We start from the raw sequence: 26,538 nt of genomic DNA on the forward strand, positions 1-26,538 counted from the left end.
AATCCATGCATTCCTGAAGGTGTTCATAGAATGCATTTATAAAGGATTCTGCAGCCTGGGCCGTATTTTCCACAGGCCCGGGGGCTTTGAAGGATTCCACCTCGGTTTTGAGGAGTGTGAAATTTGCTTTAGAGAAGTTTTTCACTGTGGTTTTCTGGGCAGGGGGTGGGGTCGGGATGTGAATATCCAGTGAGATCAGTTTATGGTCTGATCTTACCAGGGAGGGATACACTTCTGGTCTGGAGCACAGAGTCCCCATGTTGGTGATGATCAGGTCCAGTATGTTTTCCCCTCTTGTGGGAGTGGTAACAAGTTGTTCCATAGCATTTCAGTTTATGAATTCTAGGAACCTTTGGGCTAGGGTGTTGGAGCTAGAGTAATGTTCCCAGTCTATGTTTGGGTAGCTGAAGTCGCCCAATATAATGGTGTTTGGAGAGACCTTCATATTTTCCAGTGTTCTCAGGAAGGCCGAGTGGGGTTCCTGGGTTTGGGAGGGTGGTCTGTAGCAGGCTATAAACTGGATGGCAGTTTTACCCACTGTTAGTTGCACATGGATAGTCTCTGATGCTTCGTGCTTTGCCACCAACCTGGAGGTGTGGGTATCTTTGATGAATATCGATACTCCCCCTCCTTTTGTGGTTCAGTCCAAGTTTTGGGGCCGAAAAGCATGGTATGAAGTATAACCTGGTAGTGCTGGGGTGCTCTCGGGAGCCCCAAACCAGGTTTCTGTTACTGCACAGATATCGATGTTCTCCATGCTAAGGAGAGTTTCAAGTGTGTGCATTTTGAGGTTTAGACTTCTGGCATTGAGTAGCATTACTCTTAGTTTCTTATCCCTTGTGATACCTATGGAGGTGGGTTTGTCTTTTGAGCCTTGCCTAAAAAAGGCACTATGGGGGTAGCAAGAGCCTTTGCCAATATCCGAAAGATCAGGGGTGACAGGTGCAAGCTGTCCCTAGCGAAGCATCGTGGCTTGTCGAGCATATCATCCCAGGCTGACAGGCATTGGATCCCCTTTGAATGACACCAGTACTTAAGCCAATTGTTGAAATTGATCATCTTGTCTTCATATTGTGGCATCGTTCTTGGTGAGGGTAAGATGCTACTCAAGGTCAGGGTCGTACCGGCCTGGGCTACATGCTCAGAGAGCTCCTCTATGTCTCTTTTCATGTAGTCCAGGGAGGTGCCTCAGGTCATTCACACCAGCATGGACAATGACTGAGTCATATTTGTACTTGCCTTGGAGTGACCCGAGTGCTTGTGTTATGTGGCGGATCCTAGCGCCCGACAGGCTGCTCACCATGACCTTCTCCTTGTTCAGCCTGGTGAGCGGGACGTCAGTGTGCCTGACGACAGAGTCACCTATTACAAGTGTATCAGGTGTGTTGTTTAGCCTTAAGGGCTGTGACTGTTCGGCACACTGGCTTTGTGAGATATGTGCTGCACGTGTTTTGTTTTGGGGTAGCGGTTGCTTGGGTGTCTGCTTTGGAGGTCTCTGCTGCTTAGGCAGATCTTTATTTAGAGCCTCCGAGTGTGTTTTTGTGTGATTATGTGTTTGGTTTGCTGTCGTGGTAGGTCTATGTGAGACTGGAATTGTAGTGAGTGTGGTTTCCTTCTCCTCCTGACTGGTTATGCCAGTACTGAGTTGAGAGAGCTTAGCCTCCAGTTTGACTATATGGTTGCATCTCTCACATGTGTTGGAATTTGTTGGGAGGAGGAGAGGGTTGTCTGTGTACGAGGCAGTTGTAACATTGCCTCAAGATTCCCAGGTTCACCAGCTGGACCGGAGAGGAGATTGACAACTGATCTTTGGACATGCTAGAGTAATATTGGGAATTCCTTTATAATTGAAAACAAGGGCCAATGGGGAGTGAGAGTGTAGTGCTTTTAATTTTTAGTGCTGACTTATATAATTGCTTTAGTGAGCAAGTGCCAGGTAACTTAAGTGCAATGTGTTACAGGTAACTTAAATGCAAAAATGACAAACAGTAACTTTCTTTCAAGTGAAACAAGGAAATAAGTACAGTAAGCAATGCAGATATCACTAGGGATCCACAGAAGCGCTGAGAAGCCGCATTTTAGGTGGAATTAGCGTTCCAGGGAAATAACAAGCAAACAAACAACAAGCATACAAACAAAGCTAGACTCAGCAGGCCTGGATCTAGTCTATGCTACAGCAAACAAGGTGTACCAATTTCAGTAAGAAACAGTTCAAATATGCAGGCACTATAAACCTTTAACCAGAAATTCCCAGCTCAGAAGGGCAGAGTCCAGCCTCTCCTCCCACAACAGTCCAGACCACGAACCTTCTTAATGTAAAATAACTGGCCTGAAGCCCAAGTGCATAAACCAGAACTAATACACTTTAGGAATAACAGACACTGAGCTCTCAATCAGCAGTTCCCAACTTAGAAGGATGAAAGCTACCTGTCCTTCCACCACAGTGCATGCCACAAACCTGCCTAATGTAAAACAACTGGTCTGAAGCCCAAGTGCTTAATCCAAAAGACTTAGAATGATAGCTACACTTTAATCAAGTTACTACCAAGCAGTAATAAATACAATTGAATACTTTAAAGAATGCCTGGATTAGTGCTCAAGTTATACAAACAAAGCTAGATTCAGCAGGCCTGGATCTAGTTTATGCTACAGCAAACAAGGTGTACCAATTTCAGTAAGAAGCAGTTCAGATATGCATGCACTATAAGCCTTCAACCAGAAATTCCCAGCTCAGAAGGGCAGAGTCCAGCCTCTCCTCCCACAAGAGTGCAGACCACGAACCCTCTTAATGTAAAATAACTGGCCTGAAAGCCCAAGTGCTTAAACCAGAATTGATACACTTTTAGAACAACAGACACTGAGCCCTCAATCAGCAGTTCCCAACTTAGAAGGATGTAAGCTACCTGTTCTGCCACTACAGTGCAGACCACAAACCCTCTCAATGTAAAACAACTGGTCTGAAGCCCAAGTGTTGAAACTAAAAGGCTTAGAATGAGTTACACCAAGCAGTAATAAATACAATTGAGTACTTTTAAGATGACGCAAAAGCAAAATAAAGTAGGAAGAAACACAAGTACAGTAAAACCAGATTAATTTTTTTTTTTTCAGAAAAGTAGCAAAAGCAGTAGTAAATACAATTCTCATGCAGTGCAAGCTGGCACACATGAATATGTAGCAATATTAGTCCACACACAGTTTGAAAAAATGTAATTAAATTAAAAAGGACTAAAAGCAAGTGCAGAAAGGGTTAATTAGGTAGAATGCGGTAAAGAGATGGGCCTGGGGAGTGTCTTAGATCAAATCTACAGTGGGCCGGGCACTGCAAAAGCCACCAAATTTAAACTACAACCAAGAACTGGGAGGGGAGGTGGGGAAAAACAGTTTCAACACAAATGTGAGGAATGTGCAAATTGTAAAGCCAAAAAATATATACTCTCTCTCTCTCTATATATATATATATATATATATATATATATATATATATATATATATATATATACATACATACAACAGATAGCTAAGCAAACAATTTAGCTCTATAATACAGAATAATACAGAAAAGTATACTCAGCTCTATATATTTGCAGATAGTTCTGTAAGGCTGTCTCTCAAACTAAGGTTCCAGTTTGAAAGCAGATTGTTAATTAACAGGACACACAACACTAGCTCAATTATATAGCTGAAGACAAGGCAGGAAATGAGGGGGGGGGGGTTTAATCTCCAGCTGGGTGAGTTTCTCAATGATGCCTGAGTGAGGGATTGTGTCAAAGGCCTTGGCTAGGTCAAGATATGCAGTGTGAACTATTTTGCCTTCATCTAAGGCCTTGGTGACATTCTCAAAGTCATCCAGCAGGTTTAGCAGGCAAGATCTGTCCTTAACGAACCACACTAGGTATGGTCAAGAGTTTTTAGGTCACCTATATCCTTGTTGATAAAGTCCATAATGATTCTCTCCCATGGCCTTGCAGATAAGTGTGGTTAGGCTTACGGGCCTATAGTTCCTGGGGTGGTTGAGGGACACCCTTTGTGCAAGGGGATCATGGTAGATGTTTTCCACTCAGCTGGGACAAAATCAGTGCTTAGACCGAGACTGAACAGCATGCTCAGTGGTTCCACTAACACCTGTTTTAGACCATTTAATAAGCAGTCTGGAATGCCGTCCGTTCCCACAGAGGTTGGTTTTTTTTTTGGCCTTGGCAAGTGTGGCTATGACCTGCTCTATGGAGATACTAGGCAGATGACTGGTGACAGGCATGTTATTGGGTATAACTGGTGGGGGACAGGGCGGTGAAGTTTTCGTCAAACCTGTCCGCTTGCATGTTGGCAATGTCCTCAGGTTCAGAATAAGTGTTACTGTCCACAGCCAGTTCGGCACAAAGCTGGACCTTCCCTTATCGATTCTGGCCATAGCCAAAGAATGCTTTATGATCTTCTTTACCTAGGGATGCTAATTTAGATTCATAATTAGCTTCAGAGAACTTTACAAGACGTCTAATCTGTTTATGCTTTGGAGGGAGTTCTTCCTTTGCTGGGACCTTTTCCTCTTGTTTTTTGACAGCAGTTTCTCTCTCTTATTGTATAACCTATTTATGCTGCATGTCCACCAGGGAGGCTTATTTTTTGTGAGGATCTTGATTTGATCATTCCAGTACAGCTGAGTCTATACATTAATATAGGTGTTTATGCAGGACATTTGTGTACACCTCGATATAGGGGTCATTGCTCTCAGTGTTGGCAGGGGGTCTGAAACTATTGATGCCATCACTTAGTAGGCTACAGCTTGCTTTGGAGAAATGTTTTAACCTTTTTGCTACTGAGAGTGGGTAAGGTACGATATTTACTTTGAACGAGACTGATTTATGACTGGATTTTACCAGGGAGGGCCCCACACATGGGTGGTGTAGCAATCCCCCATGTTCCTGAGCACTATGTCAAGGATGTTAGAGCCCCTTGTGGGGGTGCTATCTTCTCCACAGCATTTGTGTTAAAATCCAGGAACCTTTGGGTGAGTGCATTTGTGCAAATAAATGCTACCCAATCAATGGAAGGATAGTTAAAGTCACTCATGACCAGGGTATTTGGCTGTACTGAGAGTGACTCAAGTAGGTCCATGTGGGCTGTGTGGTTTTCGTGGTTCATGGTTGGGGACCTATAGCCAACAATGTGGAGGGAGGCCTTTCCTACAGTTAGTTGGACTTGGATCAACTCTAGGGAGTCATAATGTTTAACCAGTCTAGAGGTGCATTTGTCTTTATGAAGAGGGATACTCCTCGTTCCTTGTTTTCTTCACGTTCGTTGTGTGGTCTGAACATTTGGAAGGCATTACAGCCCTGCATGGCCACGGTATTCTATGAGGCTTTGAACCATGTCCTTGTGACTGCTCAGGCATCAGCATCTTTCAGGGTGCAAAGTGCTTCAAGTGACTGCAGTTCCTGATTTAGACTCCTAGCATTAAGCAGAATAACCACGAGTTTGTTTCTGGAAGATGATATTTTTATGCTGGGAACTTTATTCTTATGACATTGCCTAAAAAACACTATGGGGGAGGCAAGCATCTTTGCCAGCAACCTAAAGGCTACAGGTGAAGACCATTTCTGGCAAAGCAGTGTGGCCTGTCAACCATATCAACCCACGCTGTCACATACTGGATCCCCCAGGACTGACACCAGAAGCTAAGCCAACTGTTGAAGTCAATTATTTTTTGTTTGTATTGTGGTATCATCCTGGGTGAGGGAAGAATGCTGCTTAGGGCTAGGGCATACCTGCCTGGGGCACAATCTGAAATTCAATAATGTCTCTTCATATAGTCCAACGAGGTATATCTCAAGTCATTCACTCCCACATGGACTATGACAGTGTCATAACGATACTTGTTGTTGAGAGACTTGACTGCATGCGTAATTTGGCGGATCCTGGCACCAGACAGGCAGCTGACTGTGACATTCTTGTCCATCCTAGAGGGGGGGGGGTGGACATCTGTGTGTCTCACTACAGAGTCTCCTATGACCAAGACATTTGGTTTAGACATGTTCTGCCATAGGGGCTTATTGGACAAAGCACTGATGTGTGTGTGTTATTATGTGTAGCAGGTGCTGTTGGGACTGTATTTTGTGCAGAAGGTTTGCACTTGGGAGGTCTTTGCTCTTGTGGTATATTTCTAGTGAGTACCTCTGTGTATGTGGATTTATGTGTTGTGTGCTTGTGCTTGGTATGTCTAGGAGGTGGAGTGTGGGTGCTGACAACCTGCTTGGTATTTGGTGTGTTGTTACATGAGAAAGTACCGATTCCAGATTCATAGTACTGTTATGGGACAAGATTAGCTATTAAAATGTATACCAATTTCAGTGTATTAATGATACTATAATATGATTGATAAAAAAGCAAATATAATTTGCATGCAGGGCTGGGAAAAATACAGCTTCATAAGCTAAGGTTATTACTATAACCTAACTGCATTTCTTAATATGTACCAAGGGGAAAAAAAAGAAGTAAAAGTAAGTGTTGCATGAAGCTGAGGCATGTTAGTTACTACAAAATGGAATTTGTTAGCCTGACTACTCCAGGACAAGAGTGTGTTGTTGCTAGGGAAGGTTTGAAACATCCAAGTTCAGAAACAAGACCCCTTGGAAGTAGGTGGATCATGTACAGAAAGGTGTTCCAAGTGAAGTCAGAGGTATAAAAGATGTAGTCTGTGTCTCTTCAGAGAGACTATTTTAACTTCAGCTATCAAGATTGTTTCCTAGCACTGTAAGAATAAAACTTCTGTTTTAAAATCTTGAAGTGTTGTTCCTGACTGAAGGTATACAAGGTAAATTCTTAATGCTATTTATTTATGACTATAACAAATTGTCGCTGTTGCCTGGATCTGAACTTTGGTATTGCTGCAGGGCAGTTCTGGAATTTTTTTTTTTAGACAATTTTAGCGAAATGTAAGTGCGTGACTATGTTTGTAGTATAAGTGCATGACTGTGTTTTTGTTTGACTGAGTTGTTTGTAAGGTATACAAGTAATAGTTGGAGGACCCCACAGCAAACGAGTACAGTAAATGTGCGTGCACATACAGTAAAGGACAAATTAACACAAGGAGGTGCCTTGTGTCGAGGACAGTACCCTCAAGATTGAAAGGTAAGAAGTATGAGAGATGTTTTTATTCTGTCAATGTATGAGAGAAAGAAAAGATCAAGTTAAAACAAGTTCATGAGCCCACCACATGATTGGGATATAGACTATACAACAAGTTCATGAGCCCATGGCATGATTGGGATGTAGACTATATACTGTTAAAACAAATTCATGAGCCTACCGCATGATAAGATGTAGAGGTATGCGTTGTTAAAATAAATTCATGAGCCCAAAGCGCACTGAGACTTAACAGTGTGATTGTGTGAAAGTACCCTTAGAGGGTCTGAAAAAGTGGTCATTTCTGGACACAGTACCTATCTGCCCCATTATCCTGACTGCATTGCTGGAGCTGTAACTTTTGAGCTTGTGCTGGGACGAAAGCAAGAGGGTGCTGTGGGAAAAGGCTGATCAAAACCTCTCCTCTGTTGCTGCACGCCGATAGACTTACTACCCTTCCTTCCCTGTATGGTGTTATTTTCTGTCTTCGAAACTGCCAGGATCCAAGAGTTGTAAGGTAAGCCTAACATTTTTATTATTAGTTATTTATAAAATAAGAAAATGGGAGGACAGATAAGCAAGCAAGATCAAATCCCTGAAAAGGGAACACCTGCATATTTCATTTTAACTATGGGAAGGAAAGTTGTAAATATTTGCATGACTGGTTTCAGCTTACTAAGAATTATGCTGGTTGGGGTATTTCCATTAAATTGAACTTATGATAAGACTAAATTGCTGACATTGAAAGGTATTTTGGAAGAAAATAAAAGCAAAATAAGTGGGGAACAAATGACAGCATTTTATTCTTGGTACAGTGAAGCACTTAAATGGGAAAAGGAGTCAGCATTAAGAGGGTTGCAGGATGTTAATACAAAATTGTTGCAACAAGTAAAAGAGGTTAAAAGGGCAGTACAGACCAGTAAAAAGGGATCCCTTTATCCTGTCTTAGCAGGTTTGAAACAAACCGAGGATGGCCAAAAAGCAGAAACCTCTGAAAAGGATGATAATCCTCCAGTAGCTACTGCACCCCCACCCTCATATGCACCAGTACGGGTATCTCCTGTACAAGACTCTGTTGTTTCTCAGACCCCTACCTTTGGTCTACTGTCCACTGGACACCCAGTTAGCGTATCACCATACACACTCACATGACAGGGTACAACAAGAGATTACAACCTCTGGAAGAGATCTATTGGCACCTCTCATAGGTTCATAGGTTCATACTAGGCTATCTGCCCTGGGGCAATTATAAGCCTAGCCCGATTCTGTATGGCTTACGCCACCCCTTGATTTGCGTATACTGTGCCCTTTTTAAGGTTTAGTTTACTGTGCCTCTGTCTAATAGTGACACGGGAGTAATCCCTGGGACAAACCTACGATCCTCCATCCACTTATCGAGATTCTTCTTGAAGAGATTCAGTGAGGTGCTCTGCCTCACATGAACTGGAATTCTATTCCAGAGCGAAGGGAGCCTCTGGGTTATGAACCTGTCCCTCCAGCAAGTTCTGTTTATTTCTGTGCTGAGGTTCAAGTCCCTCGAGTGTGGCTCTAAGGGATTTAGATTTACTGAGGTGGAGCATGTCCATTAATTCTGGATTTGACATAGCTTTGTATGTCAGGCATAGATCGCCTCAAGTAGGCGGTATGCAACTGAGTAGAGCTGGAGTTTTTAACCGAGCAGCATATGGCATCTGTTTGAGACCCTTGATCCTCTTGGTGAGATACTTTTGGGGTCTTTCTAATTGCTGCAGGTGTCGGGTAAGGTACATCCTAAAAGGGGCATTGTATTCTATGATGGGCCTGATGAGGGATGAATAAAGGGGCACGATTACCTCTCTTGATCTAGATGTGAAACCCTTCGTGATGAGGTGGGCTATGTAGAAGGTCTTTCTAACCACTTTGGCAATGTGGTTTTCAAAGGAGAGATTGCTATCAACTTGGGTCCCCAGGTCCCTAATAACTTTCTCTGTACTTAATGGGTTTCCGCCTATGTGGCAATTTGTGGGCACATTGTTTTTGCCAAAGGGTATGACTATACATTTTTTGGCATTTAGCTTTAAACCATGGCGCTGGCACCAGTTATCTGTCTCTGTGAGACCTTTTTGAAGGATGTTTGTGTCAGCTGGACAGTTGATTATGGCGCCCAGTTTGCAGTAGTCTGCGAACTTGGTAAGCCATAGTCCTCCCACGTTTGCCTGTACCTCGGAAAAGTATATACCGAACAAGAGTGGTCCCAGGGCAGAACCCTGTGGGATGCCACTTGTGACCGGTTTCGAGTCTGACATGGCTCCAGCAACACTCACTCTGTGGGTTCTGTCTTTGAGCCAGTTTGCGACCCATCTTGTGACATAGGGGTTTATATTTAAGCTGGATAGCTCATCTATGATGCCCAAGTGGGGTATTGTGTCAAATGCCTTTGCAAGGTCCAGATAGGCTGTGTGGACTACCTTCCCTTCATCTATGGCTTTGGTGACTGTTTCAAAGAAGTCAACCAGGTTCAAAAGGCTGGATCTGCCCTTGACAAAGCCGAACTGGGTAGGATCTAGTGTCTGTAGGTCCCCAATGTCTTTGTTTATGAGCTCCATGATGATCCTCTCCATAGCCTTGCAGACTAAGCTAGTCAGGCTTATGGGGCGATAGTTTCCAGGGTCCGTGAGGCTCCACCTTTGTGGAGTGGGACCACTGTTGCTGTACGCCATTCTGTGGGCACATCCTGTAGTGAGGCTGAGATTGTATAGCTGTTTTATTTGAGGAATTAGTTCCTCTTGTAGTTCATGTAGGATGCAACCTGGGACGCCATCTGGTCCCATGGAAGCAGTGTTTTTGCTTTGGAGAGGGCAGCCTTCACCTGAGCATCTGAGATGTTTTGGAGGCAGCCCTCTGCCGGGATAGATACTTGCTCTTTTGGGGGAGAGGGGGGGGGAGTTTGCACTGAACCTGTCTGGCACGATATTGGCGATGTCTGCGGGTTCAGTGTATTTTTGTCATTTAGAATCAACTCAGAACAAGTCTGGCGGTTGCATCCCAGGTTTCAAACATAAATGAAAAATCCTTGTGATTGTCTTGGGTGTCATGTGCAATCTTTTCTCGAAGCTGGCCTTGGAGGATTTTATGAGGGATCGTAATTTTTTGCTAGTACTGATCAGAAATGCCTTCCCTATTAGGGATTTTGCTCTATCATGTAGTAGCTTCCTCCTTCTGTTGTACAGTTTATTTATGGCAGGGGTCCACCAGACTGCACGCCTGCCTTTGGATGATTGGGTCTTGGTTTTGTTTGGGATAGCATGATCCATGCATTCCTGGAGATGTCCGTAGAATGCATTTATATAGGATTCTGCAGTTTGGGCTGCAGTTTCCACTGGCCCTGGGGCCTTGAAGGATTCCACTCGGTTTTGAGAAGTGAGAAGTTCGCTTTTGAGAAGTTTTTCACTGTGGTTTTCTGGGCTGGGGGTGGGGTCGGGATGTGGACATCCAGTGAAATTAATTTATGGTCTGATCTTACCAATGAGGGATATACTTCTGGTGTGGAGCATAGAGTCCCCATGTTGGTAATGATCAGGTCTAGTATGTTGTCCCCTCTTGTGGGAGTGGTGACTAGTTGTTCCATAGCATTTGAGTTTATAATTTCCAGGAATCTTTGGGCTAAGGTGCTGGGGCGTGTGTAGTGCTCCCAGTCAATGTTTGGGTAGTTGAAGTCGCCCAATATAATGGTGTTCGGAGAGATCTTCATGTTCTCCAATGTTTTCAGGAAAGCCAAATGGGATTCCTGACTTTGAGAGGGTGGTCTGTAGGATGCTATAAACTGAAAAGCAGTCTTGCCCACTGTTAGTTGCACATGGATGGTCTCCGATACTTCGTGTAATGCCACTAACCTGGAGGTGTGGATATCCTTGATAAATATGGAAACTCCCCCTCCTTTTGTGGTTCGGTCCGGGTTTTGGGGCCGAAAAGCATGATATGAGGTATAGCCTGGTAGTGCTGGGGTGCTCCCTGGAACCTTGAACCAGGTTTCTGTCACTGCATGGATATCGATGTTCTCCATACTGAGGAGAGCTTCAAGTGCGTGCATCTTGAGGTTAAGACTTCTGGCGTTTAGCAGCATTACCCTTAGTTTCTTGTTCCTTGTGCTGTCTATGGGGGTGGGTTTGACTTTTGAGCCTTGCCTAAAAAAGGCACTATGGGGGTGCCAAGAGCCTTTGCCAATATCCGAAAGCCCAGTGGTGACAGGTGCAAGCCGTCCCTAGCGAAGCAACGTGGCTTGTCGTGCATGTCATCCCAGGCTGACAGACACTGGATCCCCTTTGAATGACACCAAAATTTTAGCCAATTGTTAAAATCGATCATTTTGTCTTTGTACTGTGGCATCATTCTAGGTGAGGGTAAGATGCTGGTCAAGGTCAGGGTCATACCAGCCTGGGCTACATGATCAGAGAGCTCCTCTATGTCTCTTTTCATGTGGTCCAGGGAGGTACGTCTCAGGTCATTCACACCAGCATGTATAATGACTGAGTCATATTTGTATTTGCTTTGGAGTGACCTGAGTGCTTGCGTTATGTGTCGGATCCTGGCACCCGACAGGCAGCTCACCGTGACCTTCTCTTTATTCAGCCTGGTGAGCGGGACATCAGTGTGTCTGACAATAGAGTCACCTATAACAAGAGTATCAGGTGTGTTATTCAGCCTTAAGGGCTGTGGCTGCTTGGCACACTGACTTTGTGGGTTATGTGTTGTGTGTGTTTTGTTTTGAGGTAGCGTTTGCTTGGATGTCTGCTTTGGGGGTCTCTGTTGCTTAGGTAGATTTTTATTTAGAGCCTCCGTGTATGTTTTTGTGTATTTATGTGTTTGGTTCGCTGATGTGGTGGGACTATGTGATACTGGAATTGTGTTGTGTGAGGTTACCTTCTCCTCCTGACTGGTTACACCTGTTTTGAGATGGGAGAGCTCAGCCTCCAGTTTGGCTAAATAGTTGCATCGCTCACATATATTTGAACCTGTTTGGAGGAGGAGAGGGTTGTCCGTGTACATGAGACAGTTGTAACATTGCCTCAAAATTCCCAGATTCACCAGCTGGACTGGAGAAGAAACCATTGACTGACCTTTGGACATGCTAGAGTAATAGGGAAACTGAATTTAAGATGGACCAATAGAGGACAGGGTAATCGTAGAGAGTATAAGAGTAAGTAGTTCTTATGGTTTAATACTGCTAACTTGTAGGATTACTTAATTGGACCAGTGAAGGGCCTTAGAATGAGAATATGGTGTTTAAATTGAGAGATAGAGCAGTTCTAAGGGAAAAAGTGAAGAGCAGACTTTGTGGAGCCAGGAATAGTTTAAACCCAATTAGGCGGCGCTGCCCGTTGTTGCGCTATGCTCAAAAATGCGCAAAACCGCACAAAAGAGGGTTTTAAGAGAGGAAGATGAAGGAGTTTTGGAATTGACACAAAATGGCCAATAAAACTAGTTTCAAGTCAGTAACCACTCCCACAGGGGCAGGCAGGCTGCTCAATGTTTTTCACTGCCACTGATCAACAGAGAGACTTTTCTTTAGCCCAAGCAAAAAATGGCCTCACAGAAACTTACAAACAGTTCAAGAACAGCAAGCCTGTAGCTGAACTTTTTTAAATCTCAGAAAAGTGGGGAAAAAAGCAAGATTTTTTTTTTGTTTTTTCAGAGATAGCAGAGGTTAACAAGTATCAACAAGTTATAACAGTGCAGTAAATGACTCCACACAAGAGTGCTAGGCCAAAGACAGATAAAATGCAAGTTTTGAAAAAAAAAACGATTTTAAAAATAAGTGCAAACAGGAAATTCAGTAAACAGCTCTAGGTTGTGCTCTAAATACAGTTACTAATGCAGAAATCAAATTTAACAAGCCAGAAAATGCTCAAAATAGGCGGCTATGCAGAAAAACTTAGCAAATAAACAGAGGAAAAATACTTAAAGTCTCAAAATTGTGGGGGCCAACAATAGGGAACTTGTTCATCATCCCTGGACCCCTGCTGATTTGCATACTATGTTTAAAAATTTTCCAAAGATTAGAGAAGATCCATTAAAATTCAAAGAAGAAGGGGTGTATATAAATGTTCCAACAGAATCAGAGGGAGAAGTATTGGCAGTTTTAGAGGAAGCTGAGGAACAGCCTGCTGGAAGCATACAGGCAGATGGAGAGTTACTACAGCAGGTACCTGCCAACTTGTGGGCTAAGCATGTAAATGAAGTAGGTATACTGAAATCAGCAAAACCAGTAAAAATAAAATTAAATCCATTAAAACCTCTCCCTTTTGTTCCACAATATCCACTGCAGCCAGACACAGAGCAGAAAATTAATCCTGTAATTCAGTCTCTAATACAGCAAGGAATAATAATAATACCAGCTAAAAGCTTATAATACTCCTATTTTTCCAGTGAAAAAGCCAGGGAAGGATACTTCTAGATTGGTACAGACTTAAGGCCTGTAAATAATGCAGCACTGCATACTTTCCCTGTTGTTCCAAATCCAGAAACAGTAACGGAGTTGCATACCACCTACAGCTAGTTACTTTTCTGTAATACATTTATATTCAGCATTTTTTTCTACACCAATTCACCCTGACCGTCAGTTTCTGTTTGCTTTTACTTATCAGGAACAGAAATATACCTGGACACGGTTGCCACAAGGATAAACACAATCTCCTCCATCATTTTCTCAAATTCTAAAAAAAGATTTATAGTGTGTGTGAGATTTTCAGGTGGGTCTGTGTTAGCATCAAATTCCTTTCAGCAATGTCAACAGTATACCTTGCATCCTCTGACTATCCTTGCAGAGAAGGGACAAAAAGTGTCTAGAGAAAAAACTACAATTGTGGTCATCTTAGATACATTATCTTGGTCATTTAATATCTCAGGGTAGCAGGCAAGTGTTACCATCTTGTACTGATGCAATATCCCAAGACCCCATGTCCAACTACTCAGAGACAGCTTAGGTCTTCCCTAGGTTTGACAAGATACCATAGACAGTGGATCCCTAACTACGCAGAAACTGCCAAACCTTTGACAAATCTTTTAAAGCAGGATACACCACAGCCTCTCCTTTGCAATAGTGAAGAGGGAAATTCATTTCAAAACTTGAAGCAAGCTTTAAGCAAGCTTTAGCTACTGCCCCAGCTTTAGGGTTATCAGATTATAATAAACCTTTTATTTTATTTTGTCATGAAAGAAATAGATTTGCTCAAGGAGTACTTGCACAAAAACATGAGGACACCTATCGTCCATTAGCTTATTACAACACAGCACTTGATTCTGTTGCAAAAGGTTTTCCACCCTGTTTAAGGGTAGTTGCCGCCGCTGCTGCTGCTGCCATTCTAGTTAATCTGGCACAATTGTTGGTGCTTAGGCATGATCTCACAGTAGCTGTCCCTCATTCTGTATCATCTCTTTTGCTTAAAATGAAAACTCAACCACTCTCAACTGCACATCTAACTAGATATGAACTTATACTTCTTTCTGATCCACTGTCCTGTTCTAAATCTTGCATCTCTGTTGCCTACTGCTGAGGATGGTGAAGGGCATGATTGTGTGTGTGTGTGTGTGTGTAACTAACTATTCGCTTTCTCCTAGGGAGGACTTAAAAGACACTCCTATACCCAATGCTGAGTAGAATTTATTCGTAGACTGCTCCTGTGGAGGAAATCAAACAGGAGAATTGATCTCGGGAATAGCAGTTTGCACCAACAAAACAATACTGATGCAACAAAGATTAGAGGGTGTTCACTCTGCTCAAATAGCTGAGGTAGTGGCTTTGCAAAAAGCTTGTGAGTTAGGCCAAGACAAGGTGGCCAATATTTTTACAAACAGTAGTTATGCTTTCGGGGTGTTGATTTTGGGCAACTTTGGAAAGAGAGAGGGTTTTTGACCTCTTCAGGAAATCAAATAAAAAATTGAGGGTACATAAAATCATTGTTAGATGCACTTTTGCTACCCAAGAGTTTGTCTGTAATCAAATGTTGTGCACATCAAAAGGGGTTAAACGTTGTTACAAAAGGTAACTTAGCAGACCAAGCTGCTAAACAAGCAGTAGTAAACTGTTGCAAAAATCTGTGTATGTTAACAATAACAAACTGCAACAGTAATGATGTGTTTGATTTTGAATAGTTGTCAGTCTTTCAAGCTGAAGTATCACAGGGAGAAGCTCTGAGGTGGCTCAAGGATGGAATGTAGAAAATCCTCTGACGGCATATGGCGACATCAGGATGGCCGAATGGTGACGCCTGCCTCTTTGCTACTTTACCTAGTAAGTGCATATCATCTACTGGCCCATACAGGCAAGACAGTTTTATTTAATGAAATTACCCGAAGTTGGTATGCTCATGTCTCCTCTTTGATACTTCTGTATATACAACTCTGCAGTACATGTCTGGAGTATAACATCGGCAAACAGCAAATCTGCATATTTACCTCCACCTGGGGACCTTTTGTTAACATACAGATGGATTTCATCCAGACGCCTAAGGCTAATAATTTACAATTTATTTTGGTGGTAGTGTGTATGTTCTCAGCATGGGTGGAAGTTTATCCTTGTCGCAAAGCTGATGCAGTCATGGTTATTAAAAAACTGTTATCTGAATTACTACCAAGATTCGGTATACCCAGCACTGTTAACTGTGACCAGGAAACACATTTTAATAACGCACTGTGTAAATAACTGTGTAAATTTTTAATACTAAATTGAGTCTTCTCTGTCCCGACCATCCCCAGACATCTGGATTAGTGGAAAGGGTAAACAGGACCCTTAAAAATAACATTTTGAAGATTTGTGCTGAAACCCACAAAGTGGTCCAAAGCCCTTCCCAGAGTATGAGGGCCTCACTGAATGCCACCAGGCAGTTGAGTCCATATGAAATATTAATGGGGAGACCAATGGCCCTTTCAGCTACCCCTACAATAGGAAATGCCAATTTAACTTTGTTAGATGATGCTATGGATTTCTTATTGTAGGAGACTCCTCAAAATTTTGCAGCAATATCATCAAACAGTAAGAGCAGCATTACCAAAGCCTCCTGACCAGCCCTGTCATCAACTACAACTGGGTGATTGGGTGTATGTGAAAATTTTCCAGAGGAAAAACTGCTTGTGCCCGAGGTGAAAGGGGCCTTTTCAGCTCCTGCTAACCACCTTGACTGCAGTGCGCTGTGCAGGACTACCAACATGGATCCATTCATCTCACTGCAATAAGAACTGCCATGTGGGGACCCTAAACGAATAATTACAGCCAACAGAGGGAGATCCAGGTGTGACAAATAAATCATCTGCCCAGTGAGAAGGTCAACTTCAGTAGCAGTCGATGATGAATCCAGTGACAACAGGTACTTTTGTTCCATTTCTGCTGTTGTTCCCTTCTATAAACTGGTCAAGAGAAAACAGTTTCTTGCTGGTCCTTCGTCAGTATGCAAAAAAATCTAAACAAAACAAACTGCTGGATACGTTCGTATATACCTCATCATTCTAAGGCAGGGATTCCTATGATTCCCATTCCTGCATCGCAGGTGTCACTTGAAAAGGACCTTAATGACATAAGCTTAACCTGGCGTAATTAACTGATTTTTCAAGGGTTGTCTCTTCAACTTGCAACCACACATCATGGAGAGACATGTTATGCCAGAAATGGGAGTGTACCAGTAGGAAAAGCAAATGTAATGGCACCAGGCATGAAAGTGTGTTAGACTCTTTGCACTTAAAAAACTATGACTGGGGGCATGGCATGGGCATGATAAGTGACCATTACTACATCTGTGGTGATCGTGCCTACAAACTGGTCTGGATATTGCTTTGTAGGCAATATTATTCCTGCTATTCAACACTTCGAACACCCACCAGCAGGTAGACTGAGAAATAAGCAAGCAATCCATTGGGCAGAGCAAGTATTTTCGGTCTTTAATCTTGGATATGGAGTGCAAAGGATAATGCTTGAAATCACTACGCTTGCCCAAATTCTAAAGGAGGTGGCCAACAAAACTTGACATCACATCAGGATGGCAAATTGTGAAGCGAATGAAATGTGAACTGTGGTGTTACAGAATGAAATGGCACTTGATATAATGCTTGCTACAAAAGGGGGGGGGGGTCGTGCCCTCATAGGGAGTTGTTGCTGTTCATATATTAGTGACTATCATAACAAACAGGAAAACTTGGCAAATTTCATGGAACAAAGGGCCAAAGATTTGGACAGCACATCAGAAAGATGGACACTTAGATGGTTGGGCAGTATTTTTGGTAACCTGGGAACTAGCATAATACAGGGTTTTGTCATTGTACTTTTTATTATATTTGCAATTATTTTGGTATTTTCTACTCTAAAGGCTGTGATTACAAGATGTTTAACCTCACCTGCACATGAAATACCACTGCATGCACCAATCAATGACAGCTCTATTTTGAAAGGAAATGAGGATGACTATTACGATGCAGAGGTGCATTTTATCAAGTTAAGAAAAATAAAAATATAATTATATGTATGGTATGACACTGATAGTGTTAGAGGGAGGAAAGTGTTATGGGACAAGATTAGCTATTAAAAAGTATACTAATTTCAGTTTATTGATGCTATAATATGATTGTTAAAAAGCAAATATAATTTGCATACAGGGCTGGGAAAAATACAGCTTCAAAAGCTAAGGTTATTACTGTAACCTCACTGCATTTTTTTAATATGTAACAAGGAAAAAAAAAAGAAGTAAAAATAAGTGTTGCATGAAGTTGAGGAATGTTAGTTACTACAAAAAGGAATTTGTTAGCCTGTCTTCTCCAGGTCAGGGGTGCACTGGTGTTAGGGAAGGCTTGAAACATCCTTGGTCAGAAACAAGACCTCTTGGAAGCAGGTGGATCATGTACAGAAAGGTGTTCACTTGAAGTCTGAGGTGAAAATCACAAGGGATGAGGACACTTGCAAAGTTTTCTATAAGCTAGAATCATTGTAATGTAATAAAACTGCATGACCAGTTTTGATAATAAAATGTATACAAGATGTAGTGTGTCCTTCTTCGTAGAGACTATTTTAACATCTGCTATGAAGACGGTCGCCCAGCGCTGTAAGAATAAAATTTCTGTTTTCACATCTTGAAGTGTTGCTCCTGACTGAAGGCATATAAGGTAAATTCTTAATACTATTTATTTATGACTATAACAGTACAGATGCATCTCTCACGTAATGTATTTGCATGTTTTAGGAGTAGTAGGTTGTCTGTATACATGAGGCAATTGCTACATTGCCTCAGGATTGCCCATGTGAATGGAGAAATGGTGGGAAACTGACCTTGCATTATGTCAGGTGTATTCTGTAATAAGTGGTGGAGGGTGGGCTAGATGGACTTAGGATCTGCTGTAGAACTAGCAAAATCACCTAATCTATGGGAGGTTTAGGGGTAGAAACATGTGCCAGCAACTCAAAAAAGTGCAGCTGGGTTGTTCTCTAGGCAGCAGTGCACAAATGCGTTGCACGCCGAGAAGCAGGGAAGCTTAGGAGTGTTCCCTAGTAGTTATCTAGGGAAAATTTTACTTTTTTTTTAGCATGCGTGTCTATACATGGCAATGCTAACCCTCTTTGCGCAGTGTGCAGCTACTCATAAAAGCTATGTTTAAATATCAGCTAAGTAAAACAGTTTTCAAACAATTCAATCAATAGGAAAGCCCAAGACTGAGTCTTGTTTCAACAATTCCCAACTCAAATGGGTCCTTAACTACACTCTTCTGCCACAAGGGTGCAGGAGGGCCTTCTTAATGTAAGATGGCTGGCTTTAGTGCTCAGAAAATGCCAAACAGCCTAGCTCTTAGCACAGCCACTTAAGCAAAAAGTGGAAAGGGTTGTTGCCAAACTTAGGAAGACTATAACAAGAAAAATAACTGGAGATCCTGTAGAGATATTTCGGAAATTTTATGAAATTTGTATTAAGCAGATGAATGTGGAAATTAAGAAAAAGTACAACTGAAAATTTATGGAAGACAATTGTTGAGCCTCATCACCCACTAACCATGGCATACTTAACAGTTAAGACAGGAGGAGATGAGATAAAACAGTGATATATAATCAATCTGCAGGAAAATCTCCAAGAATAGATGGTATTCATGTGGAAGTTTAGAAGCTAGGAGGGAAGAAAGTGAAAGATCTGGAAAGTTTTGTTTAACAGTATTTTAAAAAGAAGGGAAACATCAACATCTTGTAAGAATGCTGTCATGGCTTTAATACCTAAAAACAGTAAAGGCTCATCAGATTCAGCTTCATATAGGTCCATTTCAATTTTAAACCATGACTATACAGTGTTTATGTCTATAACAGCTAAAATAACGGCAAAGGTATTGCCAAAATTGATGGACATGATCAATATGGTTCTGTAGAAGGAAAGCTACCATTTGACAACATTAAAAGAACAGTGATGATCCAGAAGAAAGGACATACCGCTGTTGTTGGTGGGTCTTGACTCAGAGAAAGCATTCCACACAGTAAGCTAGAATTTTAGAAGTATGGCAATGGAAGTATTTGCACTCCCTAATACAATAGTAATATTAATTAGGAGGACATATGAGGGATCGGAGGCAAAAATTAAAGTGTGAGGGTTCCTCTCTGATAAGTTGTCTCTGAACACCAGAACCAGGCAGGGGCATCCTCTTTCCCATTTGTTATTTATGTTATATTAGGAGCCATTGGCAAAGAAAAAAAGGGACTCAGAAATTCAAAAATATAATTGGAATGGTAATCAAGAAAAAATTGGCTTTATGTGCAGACGATATTATTTTGTACCAGATAAAAGCAGAAAATGACATTTCAGTGTTATGGAACATTCTGAGATAGTTTCAAGTCTTTTCAGGATACAAAATGAATGAAGATAAAACAAAGACTTGAAACTATCTGTTTCAACTTATTATAAACACTAATTTAAAAGAAATGTTCTAAAATATTTCAAGTAAAGTTATGTGAAATGTATAAACACCTGTATATGAAAACTATAATTAAACTCTCTAAAAGCACTTAACTAGTTGAAATAAATTGTGGTATTTTATTCATGAATATTGTTTGATTGAATTATAGGTTCGTTTAAAATCTTCAGCGAACTCCGCCCGGCGCCTGAGAGTGCGCTTGTTGAAGCGAGCACAGGCTACACAGGCCGAGACGTCGTGGTCTGGGCCCAGGCAAGGGAGGCAGTAAGAGTGGAAATCCTTATGAGGTATTTGTTTACCACAAAAAAGACAATTGTTAACTTTTTCAGTAATTTCTGACATCGGCTGAGGCAAGAAAAGGTCCCCAATGGGGTACTTAGCTTTTTTGATGACTTCGGTATCGTAGAATACAGGAGCTGACCGACCGGCACTTGTGAACTGCTTCTGCTTCGTTCACCGCGCGGCAAGAAAGACTGAAGAAAATGGCGTCGGCTGATGCTTATGTACTCCAGCCGCTCTGACGTCGGAGAGAAATGCGACATCAGCGCCGGACCCAGACTTTGGAATCCGGCCGACCGAGGGCTGCCTGAGGCAGGACAACCCACATGTTATGACTGCAGTTGCATTCTTGAAGGACATCACTGGTGTTTTGTTTCTTGTGAATTTCCAATTACCCATTCATTGGTCCAAGTTGCACATAAAAAGGGATAGGGAGGAGCTCCACTTCACATGGAAGGGGAGCCTGTTCCAGAGAATGGGAATCTGTCTCTCCACCATGTCCTGTTTGTCCTGTTTATGTTGCAAGCAAAATGTAGGCCCCATAATCTAGTAGTTTCGATGCGGTGTTTTTTGCGGATGTGCAAAAGGTTCATCAAAACAGGGTCCACGGATGCCCTGTATGCCAGGCAAAGATCACTTCTCAGAAGTATGCATGATATCAAATAAAGAGACAGGGCTTTGAGGTGATGAGCATAGGATATTGTGCTTTTGCCCTGTATTCTTTTGTAAGGAATGCTTGTGGTTGTTCCACTTGCTGTATGTTTCTGGTCCGGTATATACTGAAGGGGGCATTATACCCTAGGATGGGTCTAATGAGAGCTGAATACAGTGGTTTGATGACATCTCTGGACCTAGATGCCATGCCATTGCTTTTAAGTTGAGCAAAATGGAAGGATTTCCTTACTACCTTAGACACATGCTGGTCGAAGGCTAGGTTTCTATCTACACGAGTTCCCAGATCCCTGACAAGGTAACCAACATTTTAGGGTGTTTTATGGATGATTTTCTTACCTGAGGAGGTAGATTTCCCAAAAGGTAATATAATGCATTTTTTGTTATTGAGTTTTAAGCCAAGGCTTTGGCACCAAGCAATTGTCTAAATTCGACCTTCCTGAAGGCAGTTCTCTTCTTGGGAGGATTCAATAACTGCTCCCAGTAAGCAATCATCTGGGGACTATGTCAGCCAAATGCCTTTAACATTGGCTTTGATATCCAAGTAGATGATGTCAAACAGGAGTGGGCTCACTTCAGAACCCTGGGGGACTCCAGTGGTGACCGATCTCTTTGTAGAGGTGACATCACAGATTCAAACCTCCTGTGTCCTATCAGTGAGCCAAATGGCTATCCAGCGTGTTACAACGGGGTTAATACATAGTTCCATCAGTTTGTTGACAATGCCCAAGTGGGGTATTGTATCATACGCTTTACCGGAGCTAGGTAGGCAATATGCACCATTTTCCCCTCAAACATTGCCTTAGTATTCAGTAAGTATGACTCTCCTTTGACAAAGCCAAACAGGGATGAATCCAGTGTCTGGAAGGTCTCGTAAGTTTTTGTTGATACTTTCCATGGCTTTGCAAATAAGACTAGTCAAATTAATGGGTCTGTAGTTTTCAGGACCTGTTGAAGGTCCTCTCTTATGAAGGGGGATGACCACTGCAGTCCTCCATTCATGTGGCACAAAGCCTGTTTTACGACTATAGTTAAATAATGACTCCAGGAGTCCTAATAAGTCATATTTTAGACTATTCAGAGGCTTTCTGGACTGTTAATAATGGCCCATTGAGGCCATATGTTTGGCTTTAATAAATGTAGTCAGTTCGTGCTCCCTAGTTATAACTGGACAGATTATGTCTGAGGATATTTTTGAGGGGGATGGTTGGGGTGGGGGGTAAAACTGGAACTGAATTTGTCTGCTAACAGGTTTGCTATATGTCTGAGAATATTTTTGAGGGGGCTGGTTGGGGGTGAGAGGGGGATAAAACTGGAACTGAATTTGTCTGCTAACAGGTTTGCTATATGTCTGAGAATATTTTTGAGGGGGCTGGTTGAGGGTGAGAGGGGGATAAAACTGGAACTGAATTTGTCCGCTAATAGGTTTGCTATATTGCTAGGCTCAGTGAATGTGGCACCATTAACCACCAAGTTCAGCACATTGCTGTGTTCTACTGTTGAAGTTCCTGGCATAGCTGTAAAAAGTCTTATGGTTACTTTTAACAGAGGAAGCTAGCTTAACCTCAAAGCTGGCTATGCTTTACCTAATTAGCCCTCTTAGCTGCCTATTTATTTTGATGAGAGAGTTTCTATTTTTTATTAGAACTACCCTTCCTGATTTTTGCCATGAGTTTTTTTTTCCTGGCACAGTGGTGCAGTGGTAGTGTTGTTGCCTCACAGCAAGAGGTTCTCCGGTTCGATTCTCGGCCAGGGTGCCTTCTGTGTGGAGTATGCATGTCCTCCCTGCATTCGTGTGGGTTTCCTCTGGGTGCTCCGGTTTCCTCCCACATCACAAAGACATACATCTGGAGCATTTCTCCCCTGATATCCTCTGAAAATTGGCTTCGTTCCAAGTCGGACTTTCTCTGTTAACAAACATTAAATAATTCTGTATCTGCTTAATTTAGGATACCACCAGGGTGGTTTGTTTCTAGAGCTAGTCCTTGGCTTACTTCTGGTAGATACAGCAGCATCTATCCAGCCACTGACATGGTTGCACAGAGTTTCTGACAGCAATTCAGCATAGGTTGCTGCATTCTTTGGGTTTGGAGGAGCACTGAATTCTGACAATCCATCATTTAATAAAAGATAATTTACCTTGGAATAGTTCCTAACTGTTACTGGTTTTAATGAAATTATGGAGTTGATTTTGGTTTCGAAGGAGACCGCTTTACTGCTGAACCTTACCAGGGAGGATGAGACATTGGGGTGGGGGTGCAAAATTGTCCCATATTTGTAAGCACAAGGTCCATTATGTTGGAGCCTCTAGTGAATGTATTCACTATCTGGTCAAGGGTGTTTGTATTTACGAAATCCACAAATCTCTGTGCTTGCAGATTTGAGACTATGTAGGCCTCTCACACTATAGAGGGATAATTCAAGTCTCACATGAGTGGGGTGTTCAGTTGGATGGCAAGTGTTTCCAGCAGGTCCAAGTATGCTTCTTAGAACATGAAGCGTGACCCATAACTGGCTAGGACATGGTATGGGATTTTGTCTATGGTGACCTACCCATGCAGGTACTCCAGTGCAGCATCATGTTTAACCACCTTAGGGGTATGCTTGTTACTGGATGCATATTGAGACACCTCCTCCTTTAGCCCTTTTCTGTACAGCTACTGGACTAACAGTATGGAAGGCACTGAAACCTTGCACTGTCAGGGTACTCTCTGCTGCTTTAAACCATGTCTCAGTAACTGCACAGGAGTTTAATGAGTCGGAAGATTTTAAAAATTCCCTACAGAGTATTATGTCAGAAATACTGGGTGACCAAATTTCTGGTTTAGAAGCCCACGTTTGGGCTTGTTTCCCGCCTTTCCTGTAACTAGTCTTGCCCAGATACAGATTTGCTGTATCCAGGACTGTTTGTAAGCTTCTGAGACCCAAAGCCTTTCTTTGTCGGAGGGAAGCCTTCTAGCTTATCAGCGGGAGTGGTAAAGCACCAGGTAGCCTACCAAACACGAGAGGAGTGGTTTCTGGCCCAGAAATTGTAGTTTATTAGCCGCTGGGAAGTTTTTTTCCATCTATTTCAACTTCTGGTTTAAAAGGCCGCATTTGCGCTCGTTTCCCACCTTTCCTGTAACAAGTCTAGTCCAGACACAAATTTGCTGTATCCAGGACTGTTTGCAAGCTTCTGAGCACCTCACAAGACTTTGTGTCAGAGGGAAGCCTACTAGCTTGTCAGTGAGAGTGGTAAGCACTAGGTAGCCTATCTACCACAAGAGGAGTGGTTTCTGGCCTAGAAATTATAGTTTATTGGCCGTCTGGGCAGTTTTTCCATCTCTTTCAACTTCTTGGTCCAAAAGCCTGCATGTGCGCTTTTCCCGCCTTTCCTGTAACTAGTCTAGTCCAGATACAGATTTGCTGTATCCAGGATTGTATGTAAGCTTTTGAACCCTCCAACCTTGTCTGTGTTGGAGGGAAGCCTTCCAGCTTATCAGTTGGAGTGGTAAGCACTAGGTAGCCTATCTACCACAAGAGGAGTGGTTACTTGCCCAGAAAGTGAAGTTTATTGGCCGTCTGGGCAGTTTTTCCCATCTCCTTCAACTTTCTGGTTTAACAGCCAGCATTTGCGCTCATTTCCCGCCTTTCCTGTAACTAGTCTAGTCCAGATACAGAGTTGCTGTATCCAGGACTGTTTATAGCTTTTGAACAGTGCCAAAGTCTGCTCTTCAATTGTTCCTTTAGACCTGCTAGTTCTCTCCTCTCCTGCACTTTTACTAGCTTATCAGTCTAGCACTTGATCACATTTCTTGTAGCAATTATTGCAGCACACAAAAGTACTACCAGCACTAAACATTCTATAAGGAAACAACTCCAGGTACTTATTATTAATACCCACCCATCCAGGCATGTTTAAAGGTCAGTTCCCTGTGCTTTCTCCTAATTAACATGGTGAACTTGGGCATCCTGAGACAATGTAGCAACTGCCTCATGTACACAGACAACCCTCTCCTCTTACCTCCCATCACTCAGACTTGCAAGAGATGCACTTACATATCCAAACTGGAAGCCATACACTCTCCATCCAAGAACGGAATAGCTAGTCAAGAGGAGAAGGTCAACACTTGCACCACACCACATGGAACACATAGCACTCCAGAACACACACCAGCACTGCCTTCACATAAAAACGCAAACCACACACCCACCTTTGCGGAGGCTCTCAATAAAAATCTACCCAAACAGAAGAGACCTCCGAGGTAAAAATGCACTCGACCACCACAACACAACACTAATCACGAGACACATAACTCTCCTACACAGTGTGCTACTCAACCAAAGCCTCTAAAGCAGAACAGCATATCCAACACACTAGTCATAGGTGACTCAATAGAGAAGCACACTGATGTCCCACTCACTAGGTTGAATAAGGAGAAAGTAACAATCAGCTGCCTGTCAGGTGTCAGGATCCGCCACAAAACGCACGCACTCAGGTTCCTCAACAACAGGTACAAATATGACTCTGTCATTGTACATGTGGGTGTGAATGACCTGAAATGTACCTCCCTGGACTACATGAAAAGAGACATGGAGGAGCTCTCAGATTATGTAGCCCAGGCGGGCATGACCATCACCCAGAATGATACCACAGTACAAGCAGAAAATAATCAATATCAACAAATGGCTAAGTTTCTGGTGTCATTCTAAAGAGATACAGTATCTGTCTGCCTGGAATGACAAGATTAACAAACCTCAGTGCTTTGCCAGAGATGGCCTGCATCTGTCACCCCTGGGCTTCCGAATATTGCCCAAGGCTCTTGCCACCCCTATAGTGCCATTTTAGGCAGTGTTCCAAAGACCAAATTACTACCGTAACAACTACAAGCAAATGCAATCTGAGGGTCATGCTGCTCAACGCTAGAAGTCTAAATATGAAATTGCACTTCATCGAAGCACTGCTTAAAATGGAGAACATCGACATTTGTGTTGCAACTGGGATCTGGTTCAAGGCAGCAGAAAGCACCCCTGCACTACCAAGCTATAACTCATTCCACAAATTTTGGCCCCAGAACTTGGACCAAAGCTCCAAAGGAGGTGGTGGTGTTTCCATCTTCATAAAGGATGCGCACACCTCCAGACTGGTAGCCCAACATAATGCATCAGAGATACTTCAGGTGCAGCTAACATTGGGTAAGACAGCGATTCAGGTCGTAGCCTGCTACAAGTCCCCAACAATGTCTCAAGAGTCACACTCCATGTTCCTAAGCACAGTGGAGAATATTAGGGTCCAACATAACACTCCCATACTGGGCGACTTCAACTACCCCTCCATTAAATGGGAAAACTACTCGTGTACCAATACACTTGTCCATTTCCTGGAATTCATTAATTCAAATGCCCTGGACCAGCTCATTCTTACTCCCACTAGAGGTAGTAACATCCTTGACCTGGTCATTACTAACATGAGCGACCGTTGCTCTACACCAGAAGTTAACTCCTCCCTGGTTAGATCCGAACACAAATTAATCAACCTGAAAATGCACATTCCCCCCACCCCCGCAAAGGTAACCACCATGA

The 26,538-nt window shown here is 42.6% G+C and overlaps 1 protein-coding gene across 1 annotated transcript in view; it reads right to left on the reverse strand.

Moving 5' to 3' along the window:
• The window catches only part of EIF2D (eukaryotic translation initiation factor 2D), a 486,000-nt gene that overhangs the window by 416,446 nt on the left and 43,016 nt on the right, over window positions 1-26,538 (reverse strand). The gene's annotated exons all lie outside the window — the stretch shown is intronic.

The sequence above is a fragment of the Protopterus annectens genome, chromosome 7.part0, assembly GCF_019279795.1.
Source record: "Protopterus annectens isolate FY-2018-M chromosome 7.part0, PAN1.0, whole genome shotgun sequence".
Classification (NCBI taxonomy): Eukaryota; Metazoa; Chordata; order Ceratodontiformes; family Protopteridae; genus Protopterus; species Protopterus annectens.